Source organism: Peromyscus eremicus, chromosome 17, assembly GCF_949786415.1.
Source record: "Peromyscus eremicus chromosome 17, PerEre_H2_v1, whole genome shotgun sequence".
Classification (NCBI taxonomy): Eukaryota; Metazoa; Chordata; class Mammalia; order Rodentia; family Cricetidae; genus Peromyscus; species Peromyscus eremicus.
The window spans coordinates 51,974,193-52,002,136 of NC_081433.1; positions in this window are offsets into that span (position 1 = coordinate 51,974,193).

The following is a 27,944-nucleotide window of genomic DNA, read 5'->3' on the forward strand; positions in this document are numbered from 1 at the left end:
CAACTGACTGTGATTCAAGGGAACTCACAGAGAACAGGGAGCCTGTAGGGGTCTGACCTAGATCCTCTCCATGTATATGTTATGGTTGAGTAGCTTGGTGTTCTCGTGGGATTCCCAACAGTGGGAGCAGGGCTGTCTCTGACACTTTTGCCTAAAGTGATAAATCCTCGGGAGCCTGCTTAAGAATTATTATGGTAATTTATTAACATAAATTGAGGAAATACACTCATGAATACAGAATGGAGTAGACAACTGAAGTCATCTTCTTATCTGACCAGGAGCGAATCCACTTCATAGGCAGGAGCAGGGAGAAGGAACATGTGACCCTTCTCCCTCTCCTTTTAAGAAGTGATATACAATGACAGCAAGCACTGAGTCCTTTAGGCCCTATAACCTAAGGTCATGGGCAGAGCAAATACCACTACATTTCCCCTTTTTGTCTAAATAAGAAAGTTCTAAACTTAATGCAAACAATATACAATAAGAATGATTATTAAGTATTGTCCAGGAAAAAATAAAGGTTAATAACATAAACAAAAATGGAACTACAACCCACAAGAATAACATCAAACAAGAAAGACATGCTAAATGTCCAGAAATGTCCAGAACATAGGTAAATGCCAAATTACCAAGATTACTCCAATAGCTGTCCTATGTTGAAAATTCTAACTCTAGTACCAATATATTCTAGCTAAGATACAAGAAGATTCTAATTGTAACCTATTATATTGTCTTTGGGATTTATAACTAGAGAGAGACATTTGATTATAAAGGCTAATCAGTTAAACCAATATATATATATATATATATATATATATAACTGGACATGCAGGACCCATAGGAAGATGACCACTGAACTTTGCAAGGCTAGATGATCCTTCAGGTTCCTGCTTTGCAGAAGAAACTGCCAGATATTCTACAGGACATGGGGAGAAACAACTGAGGAACTTTACCAGAATGAGCAGAACAGTCCCTAAAATTTCCTGCTTCACTGAAAAGTATACCAGAGACTCTAGGCCTGTAGGCTGAAGATAGATGCCCCAATGTTACAGAGGAACTTTGGGTGTCCAGGCAGCCAGATGTCTCTGTCATTTCTAGAATTATGGAAGTTGCTTAAATGAACTTCCTGTTTACTCAGGTAATATTATATCCTTCTGGGGTCTTTGATGGAGTTGAAGGCTAGATGGTTATAATTACAGTTTTCCTTAGTCATGATAAAAGGCAAATTAGATATGAAATTTTAGACTCAAAAATATGATAGGTGATAGAATATTTTCTTTAATTTTGCTAAATACCAATAGACTAGATATTGTAATTGTAATTCTTGCTTGATAACTGTTTTTGCTGTGACTATCACTCTATATAAATAAAGCACTGATTGGCCAGTGACCAGGCAGGAAGTATAGGCGAGACAAGGAGAGAGGAGAATTGAGGAAGGAGGAAGGAAAGAGGAGACTGCCTGGAGCCACCACCAGGACAAGATGTAAAGTACAGGTAAGCCACGAGCCATGTGGCAAAGTAAAGATTAATAGAAATGGGCTAAATATAAGAGTAAGAGCTAGACAATGATAGGTCTGAGCTAATGGCCAAGCAGTTTAAATAATGTAAGTCTGTGTGTTTATTTTATAAGTGGGCTCTGGGACTGGCAGGACTTGGCGGTGGGAGCTGGAGAGAAATTATCCAGCAACAGTTTTGTTATATATAACTTTACTATGTTAAAGTTAAAAACCTTTTCTTTATGATTAGATAGAAAAGGGGAAGTGCTGTGGGATATCCTTCTGTGTGCTGTGAATATGTGTGGCTCCCATTAGATAATAAATAAAGCTGTTTGACCTATGGCAAGAAAGCTTACAGCCAGGTGGGAAATCCAAGCAGAGATACAAAGAGAAGAAGGGCGGATTCAAGAGAGACACTAGCCCGCCGCCAAAGGAGCAACAAGATGCCAGCTGACTGGTAATGCCACAGCCATGTGGCAACATATAGATTAATAGGAATGGGTTAATTTAAGAAGAAAGAGTCAGCTAGCCAGAAGCTGAAGCCATAGGACATATATTCATAAATAATATAAGCCACTATATGTTTACTTGGGACCAAGCGGCTGCAGGACCAAGGGGCTAAGTGGAACTGGAGAAATTTCTGGCTACAATTACCTGCTTGTGGACGCTTTTTTGCTACTGGGTCACCTCTTCCAGCCTTGATATGATGGTAAATGCCTGGTCTTATTACAGCATGTTATACCACGTTTGGCTGAGGTCCCTGGGAGGCCTGTTTTTTTGTGAGGGGAGACTGAGTTGGGGTAGATCTGAGGGAGAGTGGAGGTGGGAGGAGGAGATTGGGAGGAGAAGAGAGAGGGGAAACTGCACTCAGGATGCAATATATGAGAGAAAAATAAAAAAGTTAAAAGGGTTAAAAAAAATCAATATCAGCCATGACGATGTCTCCACTTCAGTCCAGAAATCCTACCACAGCAGGCCCTGAGAATTGCAACATAGCTAAAGCATAAGTCAAAGATGTTCATATAGCCTTAATGGATATGATAGAGGTTCTTAAAGAGGAAATGAATAAATCCCTTAAAAAAATCTATGAAATCACAAACAAATGGTAGGGGGAAATCAATAAAAAACAGTTTGAGACCTTAAGCTAGAAATGAAATAAATTCAACAACAATAACAACAAAAACAAACTGGGGTTATGAATAAACCCAAATCTGGAAATAAAAGATTCAGGAAGACTCTACCTCAAGGATTAAAATCTACACCAAAATGAAAGACAAGCATGTAGCTCAACAGTAGAGCACTTGGCTAGCTGCTAAGATATTTTAGCCTCAATCACCAATACCAATTCAAATGGTTTCAGCAATGGCAATGTCTTTTACAAACTGTGCAGTGAATGCCTCCTTATACCACAGAGCAGTGGTTTCGAGCCCTGGTTTCCCATCTGAATAGTGTAAGCACAAATGATCTCTCGCTACTTTTCTGCTTGCTCCTGTCTTTAGGTCAGAGTAATATCATCTCTTAGACTAATTGCCTCTGGTCAAATAAAATTAGGTTGAGACCCTGAGGACCCTCCCTCATTCTTGTCCTAAAATCTTGCTGAACCCCTTTTTGATCCAAAGAACTACTGGAATTCATTCTTGACCTTATCTCTTAGGCTTAAAAAAAAAAAGCACATGACGTTTCTCTGCACGTAATAAAAAGAGCATTTTAAGTTAGCATAGCTTGAAAAGGTCTGGGTGTGTATTTTATCTTAATATTTAAATGAAAGCATTGGATATAAAAACATAAAAAAGCAGAACATAGGCCATAGAAACAATAGACGCCTAGCATTACCAACCTATGTTAATGTGGGGAAATAACATTTTTGAGCTGGTACTGTAATCTAAAGCAGCTTAGCTAAGAATCTTCATACATCTGGATTCAAATAAAGTCATGACCTTTAAATAGTTTTTAGCAAAGAAGGTCAGACATAAAATATATTACAAATAATATTTGTATTGGGAGAAAATAGGTAAGATGTATGTCCATGGTATTTATTTCTGTTATACAGGGAAATTTGAGCATCGTAACATTTTTATATTAATATATGATACAATATTTATATTTGTATCTCAGAATGTATCATTTTCCATGAAACTGCCATACCTCTTTTAATTCAAATGATACCTATATCTAGATCTTAACTTTTGCACTCACGTTCCCTGCAATGTGGATTTTTTGGCAATGCTTATGTTCAACGGGATATTTTAACCTCATATTAAATATGCATATGCATTAATCATTGTATTTTTCTATGAAACATTCCACACAAACATTTGCCAAGTAATTTAGTGAGCTATATTTAATGAAGCTTGTATTATTGAAAACTTTACTATTTCATTATAGAAATACAAGAAACTTTGTAAAAAATACATAACTATATTACCCATTTTAAAGTATGGGACCTTTGGGAAACAATTATTCCCTTGACATATCTTATGTATATAAAGAAATCAAAATCTCTAAGAGATTTAAAATTGTAATGATTTCTGAGACATCTTATATTTACTATGTTGGGATCATTTAGTGAATAAACCTCAAGTTTAAAACATTATGTGAATGGCATTAAATATAGAAGCTTATGAATGTTGAAGATGCTGAGGATACATTACAGTTGACAAACCAGTTTTAAACAAGACATTTATAATACCTTCTAAGGCTCAAGGGACATTGCTCAAGGAGGAAGGAATAATACTGTGGAAGAGCTGGAAGATAGAGATGAAGGTTGTGAAATGTCATGCACTAGGCATGGCATTGTCATTGCAATCATGAATTGTCAGCAGCTGCAGTTACTTGGAGTGGGCATGCACAAGACAGGCCCTGTCAGCAATCAGTCATAGGTGTTGCATGGGTGGGCATTACTCATGAGGTCTTACCACTTACTTATGAATTAATGGCAATCAAAGATTTCAGGAGGGGAGTTATAGTTTTCCATTGTGTTCCCACTTTAGAGATTACCTGGTTGCAATGGATAGCTACCAACCTATGACCTGATTAAACTGCTGCAGCAGAAGACAAAATAAATCAGAGCTGGAGAGATACCTCATCACTTAAGAGTGCTTTCGGTTCATCCAGAAGACGCAGGTTCTATTTCCAATACTAACATGTTTACAGCTAGCCTGTAGTTCTTGTCCATTTTCTGGCCTCTAAGGACATAGGCACACATATGGTGCACAGATATGCATGAAGACGACACACAAACATACACATACACATTAAAGAAAAATAGTGAAGAATGTGAGAAAATATTTGTCAAGAGGATGAGGGCTAGGGGCAGAGGGACACAAGAGCAGGTGAATGGTGAGAGTAATAAGCATTCACTATATACATATAAGGAATCATCAAAGGGTAAATTTAATTAATTAAAAATAGTAAAAAAATTCTTCCTACAACATAGAATGTCAATCTGCCAGCCTTGACTAGAACCTAGCAGACATTTTCAGAGAAAGCTTATGTACTAAATTCCCCAACAGAGCTATCTAATGTTTATATGAATTTTTTTTTGTAAATTTTTATGGAGGATTTTATTAGTTAAAAAATGAAACCTCTTTATAATCGAAATTTTCAGACATGTGTGATTTTTAAGTACAGAAATATCTTCATGTAATTTCTACTTCCTTTGCCTTACCTTCCCAGAGCTACATGGAGTTCTGAGCCATGGAGTAACGCATGTGTGTGGGAGCTGCTCTTACAGCACACTGCCCTTAGGTGTTCTGTGTATGTGTAGTGCCCATGAGTGCCCATAAAGGCCAGAAGCGGTCCTTGAAAGCCCTGCAGCTAGGGTATAGGCAGTCTTGAACTGTTCCATGTGGGTGTTTGGAATCACACTAGGGTCTTCTGCAAGAGCAGCATATGCTGCTCAATGCTGGGCCATCTCTCCCACTCTGTTATCTTCTTTCTAACTCACTTTTGATGCATATTGAATCCCCCCAGCTTGGTCTATCAGTTACCAATGATGCATTCATGTGGAGGCTGTAACAGTGAATTGGATATTATAAAACATGCCAGTCATTCGTTTATATCTCTCCTTTAATTTCTCCCCTCATTGCAAACGTAAGAATGCCTACATTTATATTATTTTCACACTTTATAAAACAATAATTATTAAAATAATCTCACAAATAAGACATTGGCATTTGTACTGCAAAAAGAAAAAGAGAAATTAAATTAGTGAATGAGAGCAGAAATAATATGAACATAATTCCTCTCAATTTCCATAATAATGCTTTAGAATGTAAGACCCCTGGGGATGATTTTGATGGACTACAGTTTAAAATTTCCAAGAACAGTGTATACTAGGCTGAAAAATCATTGCCTGACCCACAGTACTACAGGATTTAAAGAGCAGAAACATAGAGTTTGCCATCATAATGGTATCATTTGTGACAATTTTTAAATGAAAACAATTTCTCCAGGTAGAAACTGATGGTAGAATTAAAAGCAAACAATCTGTGAAATGAGTTGAGCTAAAATATTTCTTTAGAAACGAAAATCACTTTATTGTGAGAAACTGGCAGGTAAAAACACCCTGTAGCTTGTCTGAGGCAGCCACTCCAGACGAGGTCCAAACTCTATGCATTTCAATGAACTTCTGTATAGTGAGACTATATTGGTCATGGTTAGAAATTAACATCTCAAGATCAGTGAGGAATATATGCACCGCCAGATATGCATGACTAGGGAAAAAAACTCTCCATTAAATACTGTGAATCATGGGATTAAAAAATACAAACTAAAGAAACAATACTAAAAACCATATGAGAGAAATTTTTAAAAAGGTCACATAAAAAGGCAGAAACATCGAAATTTCCCCAGCCTTTGCACCAGCAACCATAAAAGTCAGAAAATTATAGAATGATATATCTCAAACTCTGAAGGCAAGTAACTATGAACTAAAAATGCTATACCCAGTAAAGCGTTCTTTCAAAATTGACAGATAATTAAGGATATTTAAAGACAAACACAGTTAAGGCAACTCATTGCAACAGAGCCATCACTGAAGGAAATTCTTAGTGGAACACAACACAGGGAGGGAGAAAGAAAGACAGTGTCCTTTCTGGAGATGCAGAAAGGTATCCCCTCCATGCTAGGAACAGATGAAGCCGGAAGACTTAGTAGAGAAACAAATATGTCACACTAAGCTAAAACACTGACAGATGTTTACAGTTTAAAATGTGCATTCCATTAAATTTGCACTGAGATTATCAGGTGCATCAGTCTACAGAAGAATAATTTCCCTGCTTTTTCTCTTAGTGGTGGGACTGAACCCAGGACTTTGTACACTCTATGCTTCTCCTCTAACACTGATCTACAGCACCAGTACCTATGTTTGTAATTTTAAAACTGTCGCTTCCAGACAGAGAAAATAAGCTGTGTGTGTGATGAATTTAATTTTTTTACATGTACAACTCAAAATTTTGAAAATTATAGGTATTTCATTTTAAATAATTCTTCTCTCATGTTTAAAATTCTGTCTTCTGAAAAGTTATAAATTACAATGTTACAAATGTGACTAAGAAAATGATTAAAGCATCAGATCAAGTACTCTGACTTTGCTATTTATAATACAGAGTTAAGTTAAGGGGCTTTTACTCTTGATATAATCTGACAATATTTACTTTTGAAATTTACTGCTGAAATTTAGGAGAGGTTTGAAAAGAATGATTTTGCAATCTCAAATCATAATAAAACCAATTTTGAACAAATAAAATATTTTAAAATTTTACTGTAGCAAGCTTTCTTGTCTGACTATCTTTGGATCACCAGCCTCCAAATACTGACATGGAGACCTACTAACTATAAGCTTGGCCTTTAGCTTAGGCTTGTGGCCAGCTATCTCTTATTATGCAAATTAACCTGTTTCTATTAATCTACACTCTACCATGTGGCTTTTACCATTTCCTCAATATGGCAAGTTCAACTTACTCTGAGTCTGCTGGTGAAACCCATACACCTAGATTTCTCCTCTTCCTCTCTCTCCCCAAAATCCTACCTTGGCCATTCATCTCTTTACTAAACCAATCAGAAGGCACTTTGGCAAAGATACATCTTCACAGTGTACAAATATTCTGCAACATTTTACATTTTAATTAGTTTGTATAATAAATTATGGTATCATTCTATTGTATTTACCTCACAATTTTATTGAAAACTTTAAAAAGTAATTCTGTAAAGTAACCTCAAAGAAGCTTCTAAGTATGATTGCACTCTCTAGTGACCATCTTCCTTACACTCTGTTCTTCAGTCAACAGCTATGAATTATTTAGTGAAAGTTACAAACACAAGACACTAGATGTATATTAATCTTTCTGAATACTTGCATTAGATTTCTCTAGAGTCACAGAACTTACGGAATGAACCCCCCCCTTTCTCTCTCTCTCTCTCTCTCTCTCTCTCTCTATATATATATATATATATATATATATATATATATATATATGTATACATATATATGTAATATACACACATATATGTAATGTATATCATGTAATACACATATATATATAATGGGAATTTGTTGGAATGACTTGTAGGCTGCAGTTCAACAATGGCTAGCTATGAATCGAAAGTACAAGAATCTAGGAGCTGCTCAGTCCCATGAGACTGTGTATCTCAGCTTGTCTGCTAGGATCTCGAAGAAGGAATGGATGGGCTGACCGAAGTGAGGGCAAGCAGGCAAGGAACACCCTTCCTTCTTCCATTGCCCTTATATAGGCTTCTAACAGAAGGTGTGGCCTAGATTAGAGTTGTGCCTTTCAGCCTCAAGGTCTGGATTAAAGGCATATTTTCTTCTTCCCTCAAGATCTGGGTCACACGTGGGCCCTCAATATCTGGATTATAGATATAATCAAGTTGACAAACAAGAATAGCCTTCACAATCTACCCCTTGTCAACTTGACATACAATCATATATCCTTATGTCATGATGAATTTCCAAATGAAAAAACAATAACCAGGTCATAGTAATGCCCCAATATAACATAACTATCTCATGTACAATTACAAATGCATTATATATTTAATCAGGTCATAATTACACCTAACACGATATAACTACCTCTTGTTCAACCACAAACTCATTAAAAATCTAGAATAGTTGTAATGTACTTGGGAGACATCCTTCTAGTATCTCATACTCACGTGATAACCACTGACATTTTCTTAACTGATGTTAAAAATATTGTAAGGAAATTGGAAGAAAACATAAATATCTGTACAAATACATTCTTAACAAAATAAAATGGAAGAGCTCATGTCAATTATAGTCCTCATTTCTGCAACTGGTCACATGCTGTGTGATAATGCTTTTGTACACTAGTGTAATAAAACACTGATTGGCCAGTAGCCAGGCAAGAAGTATAGGCAGGCCAAGCAGATGAGGAGAATTTTGGGAAGAGGAATGACAGAATGAGGTATGGTGTTCCCAGGGGTCCTGAGCTTTAGCTATGTCCGGCCTGGGATATCTGAGGGAAAAAGTCTATATACACTATGTGCTTACATCTGTTAACTTAATTCCTCTAAGACAAAATTCTATCAATACAGCTATAGCTCCTTCAGGCATTCAGGGCAGGAATAACTCTAGATATACCAAGCTCTATATCCATCTGCTTTATTTCTCTGGAGTGAAATCTGGTCTACGTAGCTTCAGTTCCGTCCAGTTTCCTAGCTCATAGACCTGCTAATGACTACACTCATATGCTTCCAGCCTCATCTTTATCCTCCATTTTTTCATTCTCCATTTCCATTACTCTCTACTCCCGGCACTCAGAAAACTCTACCTGAGATCTGCTTACCCTCTATGGAACCTCTATCTTCCTCTTTTCTCTTGCCATGCGTTCTGTCTGTTTCTACAGAAAATGCCTGTTCCTCCTCTCCCTGGCCATATGGTTATTGCTTTTTCAGGAATCTTTCTCTACCCTACCTTCCACCTTGATATGTAAAAACCTCTTTTGTTCTCAGTCAATTGCTCTGGAGAGCCACTAGGCCTGAAGGCCAGGAGATGGTCTGAGCTTCATTTGCACAAGAAGCAAAGCTATTGTCTCCTAGGATGCTGATTCTAAGTATATACTGCCTTCTGGAAAACCCTGCCCCAGCCCTCCATGCTGCCACCACCACTGAATTGGTGCTGTAACTGTCTTCAAAAGGCCATTCCGTCTTTCTGTCAGGCCAGCTGCTTCAGGATGGTAGAGAAAACATTAAGACCAGCAGATTTCATGATCCTGGGCCCATTGTTGCACTTCTCTGGCTGTGAAGTGAATTCCCATAACAGGATAAATACCTACTCCAGTAAGGGCAAAGCACTGTTCTTTCCATGGAGGAAGTGGTCCAATGTAGTCAACCTTCCACCAGGTTGCTGGCTGGTCACCATGGGGAATGGTTCCATATCTGAGGCTCAGTGTGGTCTCTACTGTTGGCAGATCCAGCACTCAGCAGCAGCTGTAGCCAAGTCAGCCTTGGTGAGCAGAAGTCCATGTTGTTGAGCCCATGCATAGCCCCCATCTCTGCCACCATGGCCACTTTGTTCATGGACCCATTGGACAATGACAGGAATTGCTGAGAGAAGAGACTGACTGTCCTAAGAATGAGTCATCTTATCTACTTGATTATAGAACTCCTCCTCAGCTGAAGTCATCTTTTGATGAGCATTTACATGGGGCATAAGTATCTTCATATCCTTTGCCCATTTGGACAAATCTACATACTTCTTTCCTGGATGTCTTTCTCACTAATCTTGCTCTTTCCAAGTCCTTGACCATCCATCCAGTCCAGAGGCAACTCTAAAGGCTTCCATTTATCCTTTCCAACCATAATAGCCCTCAATCCACAGGTCAGGGAACCAATGTGATAGTTCTGCCAACTTCTAAGTATATCTATCCCAATTTTACAGTATGCAACTGTGGAATAACCATAGGATGAGTTCAGGGACCTACTGGACCTACTGTAAGTCAGATATCAGACAAAACTCCATTAATAACCTGACCTCCATAAGCCCCTACTTTAACTGGAGGGCAGTAACGGTTCTTGATATCTCCTGGAATCAGTGTCAATACAGAAACAGTATCCAATAGACCAAGGAAAGTCTGATTGTTTCCTTTCCCCCAGTGTACAATTACCCTTGTAAAAGGCCCTAGGACATTCTGGGGAAGAACTGGAGAAAGGATAACAGGAAAACTTGTGGGTGCTTTATCAAGGTCCTTCCTTAGGGAAACCTAGCCAAATCTTCATTCAAGCGGTTCTAGGTCTGCAAACTGGTTCAAATCTGGAAATTGAGTCATTGGCCAGAACTGTCTTTTGCTATGATCCAATGCAGCCTTTAATTTCTTTGAGAATTTTTTGGCTTGTACAGATCAAATAGAAATGCAGTAGGCTTTTTATCTATTTTATACCTGGAAGCACCATGATTGTTTAGCCAGTACCAAAGGTCCCTATTGATAAGGATTCACATGCCCCCATGGTTGGGCATGGTTGTGCATGCCCAGTGGACCTAGACATTTCCGCCTAGCCATTTCCGGGTCAAAACATCTCTTGTGACCAGGACCCCATGGCTTTGCATGGTTGCGTAAAGCGCGCAGCTCCCATGTGATCTACGTGCATCCGTGGAATAGCCACATGGGCCTGTGTGCGCAGGCGCTGCCCAGCCTTTATAAGCAGGCACCATATTCCTGGCTCCATCTTTTATTCACGTGTCTTTCCTGCAGGCCTGAGCACATCTCTCTCCCTCTCTTATCTTAATAAAACTCTTGTTAGTGAATTCTGTTGTGTTTCATGACATTTCCTCACAGGATAAGGTCGCCGCTAAATAGCTAACACCTATGAGTCATGCCACCATAAAATCCACCTTGCCTGTGCTGAACATGGTTTTGTCTACATTGCCCATTATAGCAGCTATGATCAACTTGCCTCTGGTGATTCAGTACTGCTACCTGGCCCCGGCTACCTTGGGACTCAATTACACCCATTGCATTTAATTCATCCAGTTGAGCAGCAGCATCTCCAACCCTAAGGTCTGACACAAAGAAAAGAGTGACAACAAAACTTTTCAGATGTGCTGGTGCCCCTCTTACCATTTTGTGTCATATAGGATTCATGAAGGGCATGTCTTCTGGGCCTTCCCATTGTGGAGGATCAGGCTATAGACGGGGTATCCACTCCATCATTGCAGTTTCCCTGAGCCTTAAAATCCTTCCCTCAACACTAAGCCAAGGGATATCAGGCATCTCCAACACCTTTTCAGTAGGCCATCTTTTGATAAAGCCTTCAGACAATCATTCAAACAAGCTTTTCACATTTTTTTTAACTGTTCAAGCTTCCATATTAAACCTTGAATCTCTACTCAGAAGACCCATATCAATAACCTAGTTTTATAATAATAATATATATAATAATCTAGTTTTATATTCTTTCCACCACTATCCCACACCCTTAAAATCCATTCCTACACACGTTTTCCAGCCTTTTGCTTGAATGAATTAGCAATATTATTAAGCTCCTTAGTAGTATAGCACACGTCCTCATAGACCACACCTTTTACCTCCTCTCTGGGACCTGGCTTTGCCTTGAGTCTGGTTATAAGTCTAGAGGCAACCACTGGTGTGCCTGGAGGGACATTGGTATTGTCTTGCATGGTATTTCTTTCAGAAAAAGCCACTGCTGGTTTAGCACACACTGAAGGATTAATTCCCTCAGTGAAAGGTGAAAAGGGCAAAGTTTCAAGGGGTGGGGATGAGTGTACTACTTCCTCAGGTGAGATAAACCCTTAAGAATCTGAGGATTGAAAGCTCTCAGATCCAATAGGGTCCTCCCGCAATCCCCATCTGAAGTTATAGTGACCCATTCTTTACCAATTAATGCTCTTACTTTAACTGCTGACACCCTCTGAGGCTGAGACTTGAATTTTCACGGTTATTCAGCCAACTTTACAATGAGGGGTTCAGTTTGATTTTCTGCAACTCAAGCTCTGTGGCTGCTAGAGAGAAGATTCTCTTCCAGGGCACACTTAGAGACTTTTAGACTGCTTATTCTCATCTGGAGCCCATCAGCTTTATCACTAAGTTCATTGTTGTCCTCCATTGTATTCTGAAGTTGGTTGTTTTTATCATGGAGCTCATTCCTATCCTTTAGCAATTTATCCAGAGGTATTAAGAGCAAACCAACCAGCAGCAGCATTTTCCCACAAACTGTCAAAAGTTTCAAATATAATGTCACTAAATTCATTGCCATTCACTATTGATGAGTCAAGATAATCAAAGGCATTTATCTCTTTAAGTTTGAATATAGTTTATACCATGGGCTTTCAGTACTTTCCGAGCTCCCATGGGAGAGAGTTACTGGATAAGCTTCAGTGGCTGAAGGTGCCAGTGAATTTGAATGTGCTGGCAAATTAAGAAGCCTATTACTGATATACTAAAGGTTCATCCTTATACTTCTGTTTCTCTAGAACCACTCTGGTACTAAAATCTATCTGTATTAGTACAGGTTCTCTAGAATCAACGTGTAGAATGAATGTGTGTGTGTGTATGTGTGTGTACACACACACACATATATATGTATATATGGGAATTTATTGGAATGATTCACAGGCTGCAGTCCAACAATGGCTACTTATAAATGGAAAGTCCAAGAATGTTCAGTTCTATGAGGCTGGATATCTCAACAGGTCTGCTGGGATCTCCAAGGAGGAATGGATGGGCTCACTGAGGTGAAGGCAAGCAGGCAAAGAACACCCTTCCTTCTTCCATTGTCCTTATGTGGGCTTCCAACAGAAGGTGTGGCCCAGATTAGAGTTGTGCTTTCCAGCATCAAGGTCTGGATTAAGGGCATATTGTCTTCTTACCTCGAGATCCAGGTCACAAGTGTGCCCTTCATTTCTGGATTACAGTTCATTCCAGATATAGTCATTACAGTTGACAACCCAAAAATAGCCATCACAATACTGTTTTAAAAAACTGGAATAACACATTGTCTTTACAGAACTATGATTTGAAACAATATGGCACTAAAATATTTTAAGACACACACGTTGACTTAGAATGATGGAGACTTAGTTGCAGTGATACTCACTTTTGAGCACTGCTCTTCCTAAGTGTTTTACTGACCACAAAGAGTGATTGGCTGTTGCAAAGTCAACAGGTTGCTTTCACAGTTAGATATCATTTAGTCCCAGACAAATCTGTAGACCATTAAGTCAGATAATCCATCAGAGTTGTCAGGTACATAAACACAAACTCTACTTAGAAAACTGTGATTTTAGCCTTCGATTTGACCTGCATAGTCATCTCAACTTTTAATGTCAGATTTTTTTTTTCTTTGTAGCATTTTAATGTAATTTTAGGTACCTTGGCCTTTTCTTCTTCTTCAGTAATTCAGAGAAAGAATCATTCTATTCAGAGAACTTAGTAAAGTTCATCTCCAAACACCACACAGTATTTTACGTTGAATGGAGACCACGATTTATGTATTCAATTCCCCCCAATGCACATTAATCACAGTGGTTTCTTGTTGAGGGGTCTCTGAGCATGCTACAGTGAAGATACTTTAATCCAGGTACTTATGCACTTGTGTTTTTGTATCTGTGATATAGACATCGATAATTAAATAGCTATTTTAAAGATTATGTGAAATGTGAACACTTTATTTCTAATGATGTGCTAAGGACAGTATGTTCTGGGTTTCTCAACATGAACAATGCAGGGCACTTTGTTTTTATTAGTTTAAATTTATTTTACCATGGTTAATGTATTAGTCAAAGCTTCATAAAGGAAGAGACCTCAGAGAATGACTATGTATTATGGGCATTTATTAGATCGGCTTACGTGATATGGTTCTGGTAGTTCAACAGTTAGTGTCTCACACCGGAGAGACTTAGAATCTGGTAGGTGTTTTATCTGCAAGGCTGAATGGAATAGTTCCAATCTGGAAATAGTGGCCTGGAGCAGTCATACGGGCCTTCAGTTTAAGCTGGACTCTGAAAGAGTTTGTAAGGGAAGGAATGAGGCACCACAGGTTAGGTGGACTTGCCCTTGAGAGTGAAGGCAAGCAGTCAGAGAGCAGGTTCCCTCTTCCATGTACCTTTTCAGGGCACAGCCATGTGTCACTCACATTTAGGTTGGATGGTCCTGCTTCAAATAGGCTGATCAAGAACTGCTGTTACAGGAGTGCCCAGATCCAGTCAAGCTGACAACCAAGATTTGATTTCAAACTTAATCCTGCATGGGCCTCCAATCTGCCTTTGGCTGGGGTTCTATTCATAGTTGTGTTACAGATTTTCATCAGTATTTTTTGACAGCTGAATAAGCTTTGGTGGGTAAGAGACTTTAGTGCTTTATATCCTCTAATTCTTTATAGTAGATCACTTCCTTTTCAGTTTGCTTTTGTCTTTTCTGAATCATTATAAAATCAAAAAAAATCTTATTGCACAGGGCTTCTATGAATTGACATGAACTGTATGTGCTACATTGCAATAAGCACACACTTTCAACTTGTACCCGTCAACAGCCACTTAAGTTATTATTTGTGAAGAAATCACCACATTTTGTCTCAGTCTATCTGCTGTGTTCCATGTACATTGAAAAGAAGAAGAAGAAAACAAAAGCCAGTGAAGAGGAAAGCAAACAGCAAACGTCAAAGGTCTTAGACTGTAATAATAATGAATTATAGACTAACAAAAAAGAACATTGTAGATTGAGGAAAATGACTCAGATAAGTATGGATTTAAGCAAACAACAACAACAAAACAAACAAACAACAACAAGAAAAGCCTTTCTGGACCCAGTATCCTACCAAACATTTCTAAGCCGTGGCTATGTATCAGAATCACCTTTGGAATATGACTGTAGTTGCCAAGGCAGCAACAACAACCCCGTACTGTACATACAGTTCTCCAGCACTTCCTCTCCAACTGGTGTATTTTGACACAAGCACCAGGTAAATAGCCAGAGGAGGGAAGAACTTTAGTTTGCCTGCCCTTCTACAGGGTGGATGCTGATAAATAAATAAATAAAGGAGCCCTATTTGTGAGTTCGCCGTCAAGAGACCACAGTGATGGTGAGACACAGAGGGTTACAGAGGAGAGAATCAACAAGCCACTGTTCGCTTGCCACTGTCAGTGCTTCGTTTGAACACACTACAGAAGATTTGCAAGGAGGTATTGTATACACAATTTAAAATAAACATGATCAAAGGAGCAAGCTTGCTCCATGGTAAGCAACAACTAAACAGAAAGGGTGAGCGTTTGATCATCTATACTCACAAAGTAGGGAGCTGGCATGGGGCATTTTGTGGATTTTTTTTTCATTCTGTAACTCCAATAATTATTTTCTTGTGCTTAGCACTGCTGTGTGTAAAAGATGTCTCGGAGCTGAGATGTACTAAGACTACCCTGCTGGTTTTTAATTCCCACAAGGTTCTTATAGTTTCTTTTCTATTTTACAGAACACTTTCCTCTTATTAATGTATGCAGCAAGCAGTAGCAACCTGGAGACAAGGCAACATTCAGCAAATATCTTAGACACCCTGTTACAAACTTAAAGCAATGTTCTAGCAAATATCTCCCTTTTATAGGACTTTGGAAAGCACTACTAATTTCCAAATGTCTTTTGAATAAATATTCTGACCTTCCCATGTTCAACACAGCCACACTGCTGTGCAATTACCTGGGAATTCAAAACTGGAATCAGTCACCCACCCCTCGAGAGGCAATCATTGGCCATTGTTTTGAGGGGACATGTGTTCTATTATAAACATTGCTGCACATGTTACAACTTGCTGCTTCTTTACATCATGAGTAGAAAGGTTATAATATGCTCCGCAGCTGCATGGAGTACCCTGCTTCAAAAAAGTGTGCCCTGTCAACAGCCTGCAGGGAAGCTGGGCTGCTGTTTCCAATCTTGTTAAGCTCATGAGAGTTCTTCCATTCTCTGTGCCACTCCCATGTCAACAAGCTCAGAATGCAGAAAAATATACATGCATCTAATATCTTTTCTTAATTTTAAATCGTGGAGACATAATAGAAGTGGAGTTTAAAGAATCTGGTGAACACATGAAATATAAATCATTTATAATGTTATAACTCACTGTGGTGGCCGGACTACATCTAGAATTAACTAAAAACCAAGAAGACAGAGGGCACACTTGTGAGGGATTTCTCATTAACCTGAAGTGGGAAGAGCTATTTTAATGTGGTCTTTGAAGTAGAAAAGCACACCTTTAATCCAGATTTTTAATCCAGGTGTAATCTGGGCCATACCTTCTGCTGGAAGCCCATATAAGGACATGGAAGAAAGAAATTTTTCCTCTTTGCCTGCTCTCACCTAGCTAGTAAGTCCATTCCTTCACTGGCATAAAAGCTTACTTCTGGGATTGTAGCTTACAGTGAAGACTAGCTGAGACATCCAGCATTATAGACTGAGCAACTACTGGATTCTTGAACTTGCCATCACTATCCAGCCATTGTGGACACAGCCTATAGCTCATTCTAGTAACTAAATCACACACACACACACACACACACACACACACACACACACGTGTGGGATTAATTTATGTATATGGTATATACATATCATATATATATATATATATATATATATATATATATATAAAGATGAGTTATTAATCTGAAGGTCAGTTATTCTAGAGATTCCTGACTAATTCAGATTTGGGTACCAGAAGTGGTTCTAGAGCAGTGGGTCTCAACGTGTGGGTCACAGCTCCTTAGGGGTTCAAATGGCCCTTTCACAGGGATCACTTAAGACTATCAGTAAACAAAGGTATTTATATTATGATTCATAACAGTAGCAAACTTACAGTTATGAAGTAGCAATGAAAATAATTTTATGATTAGGAGTCACCACAGCATGAGGAACTGTATTTAAATGTTGCAGCATTAGGTAGATTTAGAACCACTCTTCTAGAGGAACAGAAGTATAAGGATGAATCTTTGAAGCATCTGGAATAGGCTTTCCAATTTGCCAACACCTACAGTTACTGAAGCCTCTCCAGGCGTTCCCTCTCCTGGGAGCTCAGAGAATACTGAAAGCCCATGGTGTGAACTAGATTGCAAACATAAGGAGATAAATGCATTTGATTATCCTGACTCACCAACTGTGAGCAGCCATGGATTTGTTGACACTATATATAAAACTTCTGACAGTTTGTGGAATATTAAGGGAAATGATGCTGCTGCTTGGTTGCTCTTAATATCTCTAGATAAAATGACAAAAAAACCAACTCCTAGCATCTCAGAATATGGTGAAGGACAACAATAAATTTAGTGATGAAACTGACTGGCTCCAGATACACGTAAACAGTCCAAATGTTTCTAAGTGCACCCCGGAAGAGAGTCTTTTTCCCATTAGCCACAGAGCTCAAGTAGCTGAAAATCAAACCAAAGCTCTCGTTATAAGATTGGTTGGATTACGGCTGGGCGGTGGTGGCACACGCCTTTAATCCCAGCACTCAGGAGGCAGAGGCAGGTGGATCTCTGTGAGTTCGAAGCCAGCCTGGGCTACCAAGTGAGTCCCAGGAAAGGCGCAAAGCTACACAGAGAAACCCTGTCTCGAAAAACCAAAAAAAAAAAAAAAAAAAAAAAGATTGGTTGGATTACAGTTCAAAGTCATCATGTTCCAGCCTCCCAAGGTGACAGTGGTCAAAGTAAGAGTATTGTTAAAAACTTAGATCCTATAACTTGGAATGGGGATGTATTGAAGCTGAGAACCTGGACCCTTCAGATTTTCAAGGGTCTCTTACCTGAGGAAGTAGTCTCCCTACTTTCAGCCTCAACCCTTGGAATATTGGCTTTTTTATCTTTGACTGAGGAAAGTGAACCTTCATTGTCTGCTAAACCAGCAGGGACTTCCTTGGGAGGAAATGCCAGGCAAGACAATACTGATGTCCCTCAGGTCTGACCAATAATTGCCTCTAGACCTATAACCAGATTTCTAATAACGTAACCAGCAAAGCAGGCCCCTAGAGGGGAGGTAGAAAGTGCAGGTCATGAGGAGGTAAGCTGCACTGTAGCTGGAAGTTTTCGTGTGTCCCAGCCAGCCGGTGGTGGGGACAAATCTCTCACCCACAATCCTTTTATAAAATAAATCCTTTTATAAAATAATCACACAGAGGCTTAATATTAAGTATAACTGCTCAACCATTAGCTCAAGCTTATTATTGACTAGCTCTTACACTTAAATTAACCCATAATTCTTATCTATGTTTAGCCACGTGGCTTAGTACCTTTTCTCAGTTCTGCCTTGTAATCTTGCCTTTTCTGTGTCTGGCTGGTGACTCCTGACTGAGCCTTCCTCTTCCCAGAATTCTCCTTGTTTGCTTATCCTGCCTATACTTCCTGCTTGGCTACTGGCCAATCAGTGTTTTATTTATCAACCAATCACAGCAACACCTACTAACAGCCTACAGAATGACAGTCAACAGCACTACATTATTAAAGAGCTTATTCATTTGCTAACTCATTCAAGTAGAAGTCTGGGGAATATGTGCTGGAATAGATTTTCAGGGTGTGTAATAATGGTGGAAGTAACATAAAACTCTGTCAGGCTCAACATATTCATATGGACCCTCTGCGTGGAGAGTCTAAGTTTAATTACTGAGGCTCACAAAGTTAAAAAAAAAAGTGTCAAAAGTTTATTTGCATGGTAGGATGAAGCATTTATCAAAAGCTGGCCTACTGAAAAGGAGTTGGAGAGGCATGATATCCCTTGACTTGATATTGGTGAAGGTATTGTAAGGCTCAGGGAAATTGCAACGCTGGAGTAGGTATGTTCTGTAAAATTTAATCCTCCACAATGGGAAGGTCCAGAAGACATTCTCTTCACTAATCTTACAAGATTCAAAATAGCAGAGGGGCACAAGCACATTTAACGAGCTTTGCTATTGCTCTTTTCCTTGTGTCAGACCTTAGGGTCTGAGATCCTCCTGCTGCTTAGTTGGATGAATTAACTGCAGTAGTTTTAACTGAGCTCAAACATAGAAGGGGCTGGGGGACAGCACTGAACCTCCAAAGGTAAAGGTGATCATAGTTACTGCGATGGGTAGCATACATAGAGCAATGACCAGCACAGGCAAGGTGAATTTTATGATTTGTGTAGACCTTTGGTACAGGCTAGTCAACCACATTATTTCCAGGCAGGAAATAAACAAGACATCTACTGAACTTTAGTTTGATCTGTATAAGTAAAACAAATTCTCAAATGAATGAAAGAAAGGCTACATTGTATCACGGCAAAAAGGAATCTCTGCCCATGAATCAATTTCCAGATTTGAGCCAATTTGCAGATCAAAAAATCTCCTGAACGATGGGTTGGTTAGGTCCCACTGAGGAAGGAACTTGATAAAACCTTTAAAAGTTTTAGTGCTAGCCTTGCTCCAGTTCTTCCCCAGAGGGACCTACAGCCTTTTACAAAGGTAACTGTACACTGGGGGATAGAAATCAATCAGACTTTCTGGAGTCCATTGGATACTGCTTCTGAATTAACACTGAATCTGGGAGATCCCAAGACACATGGTGGCCCTCCAGTTGAAGTTGGGTCTTATGGAAGTCATGTATTCATGGAGTTCTGGCTGAAGTCTGACTCACCGTAGGTCCAATGGGTCCCTGAACTCATTCTGTGGTTATTTCCCCTGTCCTGGAATGCATCATTGTGATAGATATATTTGCAAGTTGGTAGAATTCTCACATTGGTTCACTGACCTGTGTAGTGAAGGCTATTATGGATGGAAAGGCCAAATGAATACCTTTAGAGTTGCCTCTGCAAAAGAAAATAGTGAATCAAAACCAGTATCACATCTCTGGAGGAACTGTAGAAATTGATGACACCATCCATGGCTTGAAAGACGCAAGGGTGGTGGTTCAAACACATCTCCCTTTAACTCTCCTATCTGGACAGTGCAGAAGACAATGGATCACAGAGAATGACATTCGGTTATTACAAACTCAGTCAGGCAGTAACTCAATTGCAGTAGCCATATCAGTTGTGCTTTCCTTACTTGAGCAAATTAACACATCTATGGGTGCATGGTATGGAGCTATTAATCTAGCAAATGCCTTTACTTTTTGCAATACCTGTCCACAGGGACCACCAAAAGCAATTTGCTTTCAGTAGGCAAGGCAAGCAGTATATCTATACAGTTTTACCTTAAGGATATATTAATTCTTCAGCCCTGTGTCATAGCTTAGTTAGAAGGGATCTAGATCATCTGTCTCTTCCACAAAATATCACATTGATGTACTACATTGATGACATTATACTTATTAGACTAAGTTAGCAGGAAGTACCAACCACTTTGGACTCATTGGTAACACGTATGCACACACAGGATGGGAATTACAGCCAACCAAAACTCAAGGATCTCCTACTTCAGGGAAATTCTTAGGAGCCCAGTGGTTTGGTACATGCAGAGATATTCCTTCTGGGGTGAAGAATAAGTTATTGTGCCTGGTCCCTCCCACCACCAAGAAAAAGGTGCAACATTTATTTCTCCTATTTGGATTCTGCAATAGCACCTTCCTCATTCCAAGCTGAAAAGTCCAGCTTGGAAAGCTGCTAGCTTTGAATTAGTCCTGTAATAAAAGAAGGCTTTTCACCAGGTCCAGGCTGATATGCAGGCTATTCTACCACTTGAACCATATGATTCAGTATATCAGATAGTACTTGAGGTGTCAGTGGTGGACAAGGATGCTGTTTGGAGACTTTGGCAGGCCCCTGTAAGTGAATCACAGAAGAGACCTTTGGGATTTTGGAGCAAGGCTCTACAGTCATCTGCAGACAAATATCCTCCCTTTGAAAGTCTCTCGTTACAATGCAGTTTGCAGCCAAACTTACACCTCTAGCCTGTTAGGGTGTGCTCAATGATCAGTTGATTGTTGCAAAATATTTAACTATTCAAAGATGTGTTGCATTTGTTTAACTATGTAAAGATGTGTTGCATTTGTTTAATTATGTAAAGATGTGTTGGTGTTTTATCTTGCTTGTCTAAGATACCTGATTGGTCTAACAAAAAGCTGAATGCCCAACAGCAAGGGCAGAGGTATAGGCAGGACATCCAGATAAGAAGAGTAACTAAGAGAAGGAATTGAGGCTTGGGAAAGAAAGAAAAAGAGATTCCAGGGAGAAGCCAGGCCTCCAGATAGATAGACATGGAAGAAACAGGAAAGTAGGACACACAGAATGAAAGAAAGCTGAAACGACCCAAGACAAAATGTACATGAATAGAAACAGGTTAAATTAAAAGAGGACAACAACAGGATATCCAAGAGGATGCCCAGTGAGAGCCCACTATCAATAGTGTAGCAGAAGGCAGAGGTCTCCCACCAGACCAATGCCTCATAGCAATGAACACTTACAAGAAAAGACGTATGAACCAGAGGGTAAACTGTGTCACTCGATGGCTCACACTACAGCTCCCAAGATGAGAGTCTTCTTTTTTTTGTTTTGTTTCAGTTGGTTGCTTGGTTATTTGTTGGTTTGGCTTTTGGTTTTTCTTTTAAATTTTGTTTTGTTTTGGTGGGAGGTTGCAAATCTATACATAGCTGCTAAACACATAGTATAAAAAAAATTCCCTTATTACTTCACTACAGGTTTAAAACAATTACAATAAGCACTTATACACTTTTTCTTTAAAGAATTTCAACAAATAATATCTTTTCACAACAGGACAAGAAGATAAGTGGGATAGGGTTGCATGATGTGAAATCCACAGAGAATCAATAAAAGTTAATAGAATTTAAAAAAAAAATAACAAAGTTAAATTAAAATAGAAGATAAAAAAATCATAGGAAAGAGATTTTAACAGAAGTTACTTCATCTGATAGAAAGAAATGATGTGAAAAGGCAGAAGCACCAGGACAGAACAACATCACGGAGCGGAGAGAAACCCTCTGCTGAGGCTGTGAAGAGAGGCACAGCTAGAGACACCTCAGAATCGGAACTCCTCAGAATCCTGGCTACCAAAGTCATGTTTGCCCAACTTCCTGTCTCTTAACTGAGCTGAGAAGTATAAGTGGCAGTTGGTCTGCTGGTGATCAACAAACCTGAATTTCCTTCTGTCACCACCACAAAACCAGCAGCCTGTCCTTCAGGCCATGGGAGAAGGGCCGTGCTGGGCAGGAGACTGCTGTCCAATGGATAGATGTCATCTGTAAGGGGATTAGTTTGTTAAAGAATAAATGTATAAAGAGATATTGAAAGACATATGAAGGGAGGTCCATGGATTTAAGAGAGAACGAGTTCATCAAAAAAATGCCGAAGAGATAGGAGAGACCAAGCATTTAAAGGCCATCCAAATGAACCCTGTGATTTATAGCATGAATGTTAATATAATAAAATATTCTTCAACACTTGTGAACCAGAGTTAAAGACTCATGATTAGTAGGCGAGTTGTGATACAAGAAAGACAAGCCTGTGAAGTTGGGCAGGCCCTGTTAGAAGTGCCTCCGAGACATGCTGGAGTTAATGTTGTCCAAAAAGCTGGATATTTGAGCAGGAACAAACCATACACAAACTACAAAGCTCAAATATGCAACTGGAAGGCACTCTAGAAGGGAATTTTTATTTAAGAAATTTTGAACAATCAGTTGCATTAGTATAATCTAAAGCAAAGACTTTAGAATCATTTTTTTCTTCTATCCCTCCAACCTCAACCCCAGATATATTCTTATGTAGTCCAGTTTAGCCTTGAACTCATTGTGGAGCCCAGGATGACTTTGAACTCATGATCCTTTTTCCTCCACCTCCCCAGTGTTGGGTCTGTGGTACCACATCCAGTTTATGTGGTATCTGACATACAACAACAGGCTTTGGGCAACCTGGCACCCTCTCTACTGACTGAGTTACAACACCACACCAGTTCTCCATTCATTTTTCTAAGTCTTAGACAATAACATCACTGGTCACAAATGTTAAATATTAAATTTATGGGCAATTTTTTTTTTGGTTGCTAAGAAACAGGAAACTGTTTCTACACATGAGACTAATAACTATGTTTTACACAGTTTTAGAGTTTGTAATCAAGGGTTTTTGTCCCTAATTGGGGTACTTTCTTTTAAATGTTTAGTTATAATTATATATACTTCTTTAAATTTACTTTATACGTAAAAAAGATCAATTATTAAAAGGATTATTTAAAATCAGATAATTATAGTTTGTTCAATGTTATTACTAAATAATTTGTTTTATATACTTATTATATTTAATTGTTTTTCACTGAGCATTATATAAATCATGTAATAAATTATATTTAATATATTTTTTCCTTTGGATTGTTGGTTTTAGAGAAATAAAATGTGTTACTTATAAAATAAAAATATCATTCATTGTGGTAAATTATTTGTATTAGTTGGCCACATTCCCAGCACTTGCTGTTGATTTATTTAATTGTTTGATTCAAATGCTATGTGATATATAATATAAAAATGGTAGAAAGATAACCAAGATATCACCAAGATTCAATACATTTCTTTAAAAGTCTTAAGGACTAAGGATCAACTGCCCTAGCCACCAAGACAAACTGAAATTAATATACAGTATTTTTTAATGCAATTAATTATACAATGCAGTACCGCTAAGGCAAAATAACACCAAAGCTTAGTGTGAATAAATAACTTATCATTAATTCACACTAAAAACAAATCAAGTAGAAATTGCCTAAGTTCTGTTGAAATTAGCAGAGATCAAGCTTAGTTTGCTATGCAAGAATCGAATGATATTTGTTCCTGCTTCCTACTTACATTAAATCATTATTAAACATCCAGTGTCCATCTTGGTAATTAGAACATCAACTTGCTGACATAACTAAACAACACCATCCTAACAATAATAAAAATAAAAATTGATTTTGAGATCCATTTGCTCAATAAGAAATAATTAATTTCTCTTAATATATTTTAATTTCAAACAAATTCCAGTAAACAACCTTTCTTGGAAAAAGAAAGTCTGTATGTTTCTTTTATAATCAATAAACAATACCAGAAATATTGTGAAAAGATACTATCTATTGAAATTCTTTTTTTAATTTTATAATTTAATTTAATTTTACATATCAGCCATGGATTCCCCTGTCCTCCTTCCTCCTGCCCCCCTCTCGCCCTTCCCCCAGATCACTCCCTATTCCCACCTCCTCCAGGGCAAGGACTCCCCTGGGGATTCAGCTCAGCCTGGTAGATTGAGTCAGGTCCAGTCCCCTCCTCCCTTCACCCAAGCTGAGCAAAGTGTCCCTGCATAGGCCCCAGGTTCCAAACAGCCCCATATCACACTAAGGACATGCCCCGGTTCCACTGCCTGGATGCCTCCCAAACAGATCAAGCTAATCAACTGTGTCCAGAGGGCCTGATCCAGTTCCATGGAGGCTCCTCGGCTATTACAGAAAAGTGTGTTAGTGCTTATTGTAATGGTTTTAAGCCTGTAGTGAAGTAAAAAGGGAATTTTTTATACTAAGTGTTTAGCAATTGTGTTTAGACAAGTTTCACCACTGTAAACAATTTTTTGTAAAGAATGCAAAATACAGGGGAAATATCAAATAAATCAGGTAAAGATGTGAAAATAATCAGAGATGAAATGTGATGGGAAAAGATAGATACAGTTCCTTGGAGATCAGAAACAAGGCAAAGATAGTCCCTCCCTCCATAATTATTCAACATGTTACCAGAAGCATTAGCCAGTACAATTAGAAAGTAAAATAAATTATGGGCATGCTATTGTGCAAAGAGTAATTAAAACTATTCTTAATTGCATGTCGCCTGAAAGTAACTTGTAAAATCTTAGACTGAATGACAAGACAAAGTCAGAAAGGACACAATTCTCTGAAGTTTGTAACTTGAACTGCAACTTACAGTGAAATATAGCTTCAGATTTTCACTGATAGCCTTTAAAAGATGAACAAATAGCCAGGTGGTGGTGACACATACCTTTAGTCCCAGGACTAGGAAGGCAGAGGCAGGTGGATCTCTGTGAGTTCAAGGCCAGCCTGGGCTACAGAGTGAGTTCCAGGAAAGGCACAAAGCTATACAAAGAAACCCTTGAAAAACAAAACAACAACAACAACAACAACAACAAAAAAAAAAGTCTGAGCATAAATACAGCCAATTTAATAAGAAAGTGAAATTTTAACATATCTAAACTATATTGAAAATTGAGGAGAGGTCATGCTTACCAGAAGTCATGCTTACCAGAAAACCAGCCTCCAATACCAGCAGGCATTCCCTGTGAACATACCACCTGAACTGGTCAGTAAATCAGACAACACACAGTCATCACACTCTCAAAGAGAAAGAGAGAGAGAGAGAGAGAGAGAGAGAGAGAGAGAGAGAGAGAGAGAGAGGAAACAGGTACCAAGGAACAAAATACCCATCTAACAAAGAGAACCCAGAAACCAGTACCTAGACCCATAATCATTCCAAACCCAGATGTCTAAATGCCAGCATAAGAACACAATCAATAAGAGCCAAGGAAATATGTCTCCACTAGAATCCAGCTATCCTACCACAGCAAATCCTGGATAGTCCAACACAGCTGAAGCACAAGCAAAAGACCTTAAAACCATTTATATAAAGATGACAGAGATCCTTAAAGAGGAAATTAATGAATATCTTAAAGAAAGTCAGACAAACACAAACAGTTGAAGGAAATTAATAAATCCCTCAAAGAAAGCTAAGAAAACACAAACAAATAGTTGAAAGAAACTAAGAAACTGTTTAAGACCTAAAAACTGAAATATAAGCAATAAAGAAAAGACAAACTAAGGGAATTTTGGAAATGAAAAATATAGTAACATGAACAAGAAATACAGAAGGAAAGCTTGAACAACAGAATACAAGGAGATATGAAAGAAGAGATAAACTAACTGGTTAAAGAAAATATTTAGTCTGAAAAAGTTCCTGACATAAAGCATCCAGGAAATCTGGATACTATGAAAAGACCAAACCTAAGAATAATAGGAATAGAAGAAGATTCCAGCTCAAAGGTCCAGAAAATACTTTTAACAAAATCATAGAAGAAAATTTTCAAAACCAAAATTAATCAAAGGAGTTAATGAAGGACATTACAAATTCATCAATGGAAAATCCACCAAGATGATGATCCGATTCTTAACATCTATGTGTCAAACACAAGGGCTCCCAAATTGGTAAAATAAACATTATAAAAGCTTAAGTCACATATTGAACTTCAAACACTGACAGTGGGAGATTTCAATACCCAACTCTCACCGATGGACAGGTCACGGAGACACAACTAAATAGGGAAATACTGGAGTTAACAGACATTATAAATCAAATAAACCTTACAGATATCTACAGAACATTTCACTTAGACATAAAATAATAAACATTCCTCTCAGCACAGCATGGAACTTTCTCTAAAATTGATAATGTACTTGGTCACAAAGCAAGTCTCAACACATATAAGAAAATTGAATTATCCCCCTGCAACCTATCAGACACCATGGATTAAGACTGGATATTAGCAACAGAAATCTTACAAACACATGGAAAATGAACGACTCTCTATTAAATAAAAAAAAATATGTCAAGACAGAAATAAAGAAATAAATTAAAGACTTTCTGGAACTCAATAAAAATAAATACACAACATATCCAAACTTATGAGAACAAGCAAAGTGGTACTAAGAGAAAAGCTCATAGCACAGTGTCTCTATAAAAAAAATTGGAGAGATCTCCTACTAGCAACTTAACAGCACACCTGAAAGCTCTAGAACATAAAGAAGTAAGCTCACCCAAGAGAAGTACATGGCAAGGAATATTTAAACTGAGAGCTGAAATCACTAAAATAGAAACAAAGAGACCAATAAAAAGAAGCAATTAAACAAAGACTTGGTTCTTTGAGAAAATCAACAAGATAGACAAACCTTCATCCAAATTAACTAAAATGCAGTGAAATAACATCCAAATTAACAAAATCAGAAATGAAAAGGGGGATATAACAACAGACAGACAGGAAATCCACAGAATCATAAGGACATAGAAACCTGTACTCCACCAAATTAGAAAATTTAAAAGAAATGGATATCAATTATCAAAGTTAAACCAAGATCAGATAAACAATTTGAATAGACCTATAACCCCTAAGGAAATAGAAACCATCATTAAAAGTCTCCCACAAAAAAAAGAAAGAAAGAGAAGAGAAAAAGAGAAAAAAAAAAAGCAAGGGCCAGATGGTTTCAGCATAGAATTCTATCAGATTGTCAAAGGGGATTTAATGCAAATATTCCTCAAATATTCCATAAATGAGAAACAGAAGGAATATTGCCCAGTTCATTTTTTGAGGCCACAGTTACCCTGATATTCAAACCATGTAAAACTCAAAAAAGAAAGAAAGAGAATTACAGACCAATTTCCATTATGAACACAGACGCAAAAATACTCAATAAGATACTTGCAAACAA